Source organism: Elephantulus edwardii, unplaced genomic scaffold, assembly GCF_000299155.1.
Source record: "Elephantulus edwardii isolate Elephantulus edwardi_28Jun2011 unplaced genomic scaffold, EleEdw1.0 scaffold00180, whole genome shotgun sequence".
Taxonomy (NCBI): domain Eukaryota; kingdom Metazoa; phylum Chordata; class Mammalia; order Macroscelidea; family Macroscelididae; genus Elephantulus; species Elephantulus edwardii.
This window is the reverse complement of record NW_006399930.1, coordinates 4,054,713-4,061,843: the sequence shown is the minus strand read 5'-3', so window position 1 is coordinate 4,061,843 and position 7,131 is coordinate 4,054,713.

Sequence of the window (7,131 nt, the reverse complement as noted above, 5' to 3'; positions counted from 1 at the left end):
TCATTTTCACAATATTGAGTCTTCCTATCCATGAGAAAGGGATATTCTTCCACTTCTCCAGGTCTCTTTTTGTTTCTTGTAGTAATGTTTTGTAATTTTCTTTGAATAGATCCTTTGTGCTTCTGGTTAGATGTACTCCCAAATATTTAATCTTGTGATTGGCTATTGTAAAGAGTATTGTTTTCCAAGGAACTCTTGAAATAGTATATAAGGACATTATACTGAGTGAAATATCTCAGTCACAAAAGGACAAATATTGCATAGTGCCACTGTTGTAAAACAGGACTGACATCAAGGTTGAGGGAAGACTGAGAAGGAAGGGATAAATATGTATATTAATTGAGACAAATGAGAGAGAGAACTGTTTAAATGTGATATATGATTAGGTATTATCATCATGACAGGAGTACAGATTGAAGGCTACATAATGGAGTGGACTTTGGGGGAGGGATTTTATAACAATGAAAGATTTTATTCTTTTACTTTTCAAGGATATGAGCAAATTGGGGGGAAGTCGTGGACAGAGAGAAAAGTGCAACAGTGAATGAATGGAAATCCAAAGTCTCTATAAATTTTCATTAAAATGAATTAAAAATAATTTGATGAGTTCCTTGTTTTTCAATGCTGCATAATATTCCATTGTGTGAATATATCAGAGCTTCTCTATCCATTCGTTTGTTGATGGGCACTTGAGTTGTTTCCAGCTCTTTGCTATTGCGAACAAAGCCGCAACAAACATGGGTGTGCATATATCTGTTTGGGTGGCAGTTACAGTTTCTTTGGGATATATTCCCAGTTGTGGAATTGCTGGGTCAAATGGTATTTCTATTTGCAACTTTTTTTTTATTTACAACTTTCTGAGAAAGCACCGGACAGCCTTCCATAGTGGTTGCACCATTTTACACTCCCACTAACTGTGAATAAGTGTTCCAGTTTTTCCACAACCTCGCCAGCAATTGATGCTTGCTGTTCTGTTAAATTTTGCTATTCTTACTAGGGTGAGATGATATCTCATAGTTGTTTTGATTTGCATCTCTCTTAGAGCTAGGGATTTTGAACATTTCATCATGTGCTTGTTGGCCATCTGAATGTCTTCTTTGGTCAAGTTTCTGTTCATATCCTGTGCCCATTTTTATATTGGGTTATTTACCTTTATCTTGTGTGGTGCCCAAGTATTTTATAAATTCGAGATATAAGTCCATTGTCAGGTATGTACTTACCAAATATTTTTTCCTGATCTGTGGCTTACCTTTTACACTGTTGGAGAAGTTTTTGGGTGTGCAGAGGGATTTAATTCTTAGAAGGTCAAAGGTCCCATTCATCTATTTTATCCTCTCCTGATTTTCCAGGATTCTTGGAAGATTGTTTATGTTGTGGATTAGGGCTTCTAGATTTCTTTCAAGCTTTTCTTTAAGGAAGTCTGTAGTCCTTGATTTTAGTCCTAGGTCCTTAATCCACTTTGAGTTGTTTTTTGTGTATGGAGTGAGGTGTGAATCTTGTTTGAGTTTTCTGCAGATAGTTTTCCAATTTTGCCAGCACCATTTGTTAAAAAGCTGTCCTTTGCTGAGTGAAATATCTCAGTCACAAAAGGACAAATATTGCATAGTGTCACCTAAAACGAGACTGACATCAGGATTGAGGGAAGACAGAAAAGAGGGGAGGAATGATGTATATTGAATTGAAACAGATGAGGAAGAGAGCTGTTTAAAAGGAATATATGAACGGGTATTCTTGTCATTATGGAAGTCCAGAGTGAAGGCTGCCTACTAGAGTGGACTTGGGGGGAGGGATTGAATAACAATGAAAGAGTTTTTATTTTTCTTTTCAAGGAGAAGCGTGAACTGAGGAGAGTGGGTGGGCAGGGAGAAAAGTGCAACAATGAATGACTGGGAACCCTAAGTCTCTGTAAACTTTCATTAAAATTAATTAAAAAGAGGGAAAAAATTAATAAAATTCAGAGATAAAAAAGAAAGCTGTAAATAGAAATAAGATCACTATATGATCTAGGAAAAAAATAAAACCCACAGGATCTGAGACTGCCTTCTAATCTTCTTGATCAGCTAACATCTAATCTCCCAGAATTCCATTGGCTTAGTTAACAATCAGACTTTCTAGGCAGGACATTCAATCCTAGGACTGTGTTAAGCCATTAGACCAAATAAATACCACCAGCATACCAGAGTTAGAGGAGACCTACCCTCACCTTGGAAATTATTGTTACAGTAGTGTGGTGCAAAAGAAAGAACACAGGCACTAAGTCACAAAATGACAGTCATGCAGCAGAAGGTCAGTAGCAAAGACCTTTCCCCAGTACTGACTCAGGCAAAAATCTTTCCCTGAGGCTGGTACATGGTATTTGGACTAACCACCTTCTAAACATGACACAGGCAACAGCATGTGAGGCAAGTAGCAGAGTGTGATGCAAGGCAACACAGAAGTGACTTGTGGGCTAAGCTCTCAAGGGGTAGCTGGGGGAGGGAGGTGCTGGACCGGGTAGGTGGAAGTGCAAGGAATTTTGATGTAGCAGGGAAAGGGAAGGGACAAGACACAGGTGCTTGGGTGGGTGGGACAGTGAATGTATTGATTATTTCTGTAACGGAAGTGTCTTTCATCTGCTCTGTAAAATGCTGTCTGTCGGATATTATTCTAAAACTAAGTATATAAATTCAGACAGACTAAGAAGAAGAAAATGGCGATAGTTATAGACCAGGCTTCAGGTGTTTTGTTCATAAGGTTGCTATGAGTTGTGTTCTACTCGACAGCAATCAACAACAAGAAGGATTGGCCATCAGCTACCAAAATATATGAGGCCTTCAAAAACCTTATGTACAGTAGAACACACATAGAGTAGAACAACAGATATGGCAACTGAGGTAGAGCCCTCAAAATTGGAAATATGAAGGAGGAGGAACAGTTGTAAGCAGAAACTAATGATTGGAACATAGAATGTGAGAAGCATGAATGTGGGAAAACAGGACGTTGTTAAGAAAGAAATGGAATGCATAAATAATGACATATTAGGTATTATCAAAATGAGGTGGGTTGGCATGGAATAATTTTTAATCATACAATCATATGGTCTACTATACTGGAGATTAAAAGGTAAGAAAAAATGGGTTTGCTTTTGTAGTTAATAAGGCTGTTTCTAGATCCATCATTAAATATAATATTGTGAGTGACCGAATGTAGTTTGGAAGCTCAAGTGTGAGACAGTTGGATATTGGAGGGTAAGTTCTTCTGTTTTAGTGAAAAGTCAAGGATAAACTTGGTTGTCGGGTGTTTTGTTTTTTCTGTTTTGTTTTTTTTTTTTTTTTTTTTGTATTTCATTCACAATCATGTGCGAGGTGATTGCATTTACTGGCGTTAGCTAACAATCACCTGTGGTTAAATCAATTAGGACCTCGTGGGCAGGCCTTTGTATTTTAAAGTCAATTGAGTCCTGACTAAGTCTCCAATTTGGAGGCTCATGTGTGAAGCATTTGGATTCTGGAGGGTAGGTTCTCTTAGTGTTAATTGTGTTTGGGAAGAACATTTTTCTAGTGATACAGCACTGATCTGCCAGTTTGCTGTACTGAGGAACTTGGGGTTTCTGTGATGCTGGACACTGTGCCACTGGTGTGTCAAGTGTCATTAACGTTACTCATGATAGACAGTGCTTGGCAAAGCTCCCAGTTTAAAATAGACTTGGATGAAGGATTGGTATCCATTTCCTAAACAACATGCCTTTGGAAACTCTTTGAACATTAGAGAAAGATAGTTATAGAACAGGGTTCAGATCTTTTGTACATAGGGTCACTTTGAATCATGCTCAATTTGATGGCACACACAAGGAACACCTGTAAATCACAACCAGAGCCAAAGAGGTGGAAATAATAAGGGGTAACTGGAATGGGAAGAATGGGAACCCAGAAGAAATTGGAAAATATGGACTTGGTGACAGAAATGAGGTTGGGGACAAAATGATAGAATTTTGCACAATCAATGATTTATTCTTAGCAAATACTTTTTATAAGAAACAAAAACACAGGCTATAAACATGGATTTCACTTGATGGTATGCACAGGAATCAGATTTATTTCATATGTAGAAGGAATCATTGAAGAAGTTCAATATCAGCAGTAAAAACTAGGCCAGGTACTAATTGTGGAACAGACTATCAACTACTCATATCCACGTTCAAATTAAAGCTAAAGGTTAAATATATCAACAAAAATAAAAATTTGATCTTGAGTTTATCCCCTCTCATACTAATGAACTGAGACCAGATGAGCTGTGGGAAGATATCAAGAATGTAATCCATGACACATGTAAAAGTCATTACAAAAAAGAAATAAGAAGAAAAGACCAAAATGGATGTCAAAAGAGACTCTGAATATTGCACTAGAGCTCCAAAATGTCAAAGCAAAGGAAAGAAATCAAGAAGTTAAGGAGCTGAACAGAAGATTTCAAAGTGTGGCTCGAGAAGACAATGCAAAGCATTATAAGGAGATGTTCAAGGAGCTGGAGTCAGAAAATCAAAGAGGCCAAACTCACTCAGCATTTCCTGAGCTGAAGGAACTAAGAACAAATTTAAGCTGCGAGTTTCAGTGCTTAAGGATGCTATGGGAGAATATTAAATGATTCAGGAAGCATTAAAAGAAGATGGAAGGAGTATAGAGTCACTGAACCAAAAAGAATTGGCTGACACAGAAAAATTTCAAGAAACAGCATATGATCAAGAGGCAATGGTGAGGAAGGAAGAAGTCTAGGCTACACTGAAGGACTTGTTTAAAAAAAAGCCTCAGGAATTATTGGAATACCAGTTGATGTAGTTGAACAAATAGATGTTGTCCTGGACATGCTCACTAGGTTGTGCCAAGAAATCTGGAGGACAAATACCTGGTCAACTGACTAGAAAATATCCATATGTATTCCCATTCAAAAAAAGACGACCCAACAACAGATTTTGGAAATTATCAAACAATATCACTAATATCACATACTAGCAAAATCCTGCTGAAGGTTATCCAGAAACTACTGGAAAAGTACATTGACAGGGAACTACCAGTAATACAAGCTGAGTTTAGAAGAGGTCATGGCACTAAAGACATTATCGTCAATGTCGGATAGATCTTGGCATAAAGTAAAGAGTATCAGAGGAATGTCTATCAATGTGTTTCATTGACTGTATACAATCATTTGACAGTGTGGATCACAACAAATTGTGGCAAACCTTGAGGAAAATGGGAATCCCAGAACATTTGATTGTGCTTATGTGAAATCTATGTTTGGACCAGGAAGCAGTCCTCAGAACAGAGCAAGGAAACACTGAATGTGAAATCAGAAAAGGTGTGTGTCAAGGACGCATCCTCTCTCTCCATACTTTTTTCAATCTTTGTACAGAACAGATCATTCAGGAAGCAGGATTTTATGTGGAGGAATGTGGCATTAGGATTGGAGGAAGACTCATCAACAATCTACATTATGCAGACGACACACTTTTGCTTGCTGAAACTGAAGAGGATCTGAACCACCCACTTCCTGCAGAAGGTCAAGCACTGTAGTCTTCAATATGGATTGAAGCTTAACATCAAGAAGACAAAGACTCTCACCCCTGGGCCAATTGACAGCACCATGATAGATGGGGAGGAGATGGAGGTTGTTAACAGTAATAGCTTGCTCAGCTCCACAATCAACATGCTTGGCATCAGCAGTCCGGAAATCAAAAGATAAATCACATTGGGAAAATCTGCTGTCAGGAACCTCTCTAGAGTAATAAAATGCAACAATGTTTGTATAGAGAGTAAGGTGCACCTTTCTCCAGTCCATGGTCTTCACAGTTACTTCCTATGCATCAGAGAGCTGGATAATGACTAAGGATGATAGAAAAATTGATGCCTTCGAGTTGGGGTGCTGGAGAAGAGTCTTGAACAAACCATGGACCACCAAGAAAACAAATAGGTCTGTCTTGAAGAGGGTGAAACCAAGTTCCTCTTTGGAGGCTAGGATTTTGAAGCTCCATTTTACAAACCTTGGGCATGTGACTTGGGACCAATTCTTGGAGAAGGACATCATGTTCAGAATAGTGGAGGGATAGCACAGGAAAGGAAGACCCAGGATAAGATGGATTGATGCAATATCTGAGGCAAGGGGAGTTGATGTGTAAGTATCAATAAGACTGACTCTGGACACGGCTGGCTTCAGAGCTGCTGTGAATAGGGTCGCTATAGGTTGCAGGCAAATGGACAGCACATAACATTTTTGATGAGAAAATCACTGAAAGTACAAATTTCAATTATTTTATCTCAGGTATAATTTCTGTCACAATGTTCATACTTTCCAACAACCATTCTTTATTCATTAGTTCCAAATTTTTCATTCTAGTCACCAATTATTATTCATGCACCTTGATTATACACTTGGTCAATTGCAGACTGCAACATTTGGTGGAAATCTTCAGTTTCTTTCTCTTTGGCTTTAGCTGTTGTATTTATTGGAATAATAGTCATATTAACATATTTTCCTTATATGCATAAGATGTCTAATTGTTCAATATTGTATGTCAGGGCAGATCTTGACATTTTCTTTTTCATTATAGATGCTTCAATTTTTTAATTCCTGGCATAGTAGAGAATATGATTGTCTGATTCAAAATGCCAATTCCAGTCCATCTCAGCTCACTAATATATGAAATGTTGATCTTCACTCATTCTATTTTTATTTTTACAACTTCCAGTTTTCCTAAATTCATACATTGTACATTCTATGGTCCAATTATTAAAAGATGTTTAAAGCTGTTTTTTCCTCATTTTGAGTGATTTCCAATTTGGGTTCTACCTCTAATTCTGTTGTTATAGTTGTTAGGTGTCGTTGAGTTGAGTACAACTCATAGTGATGTTATGAACAGCTTTCCTGAACTCTGCCATATCCTGTGCCATCCTCATCATCTTCCATACCTCTTTCTACTCATCTCAATACCAATCTTACTGCATTACTGTGTCCAAAATATGATGCGATAGCTTACAGACCACACAAACCGTATTGGGGAACTCAAAGGATTATACCAATTTTGTATCTTAATACAGTCAGAACAGCTTCTGAAATGTGCTCACAGGCACCTCAGCCTTGAGCCCCAAGGCTTTAGGCCAGTAT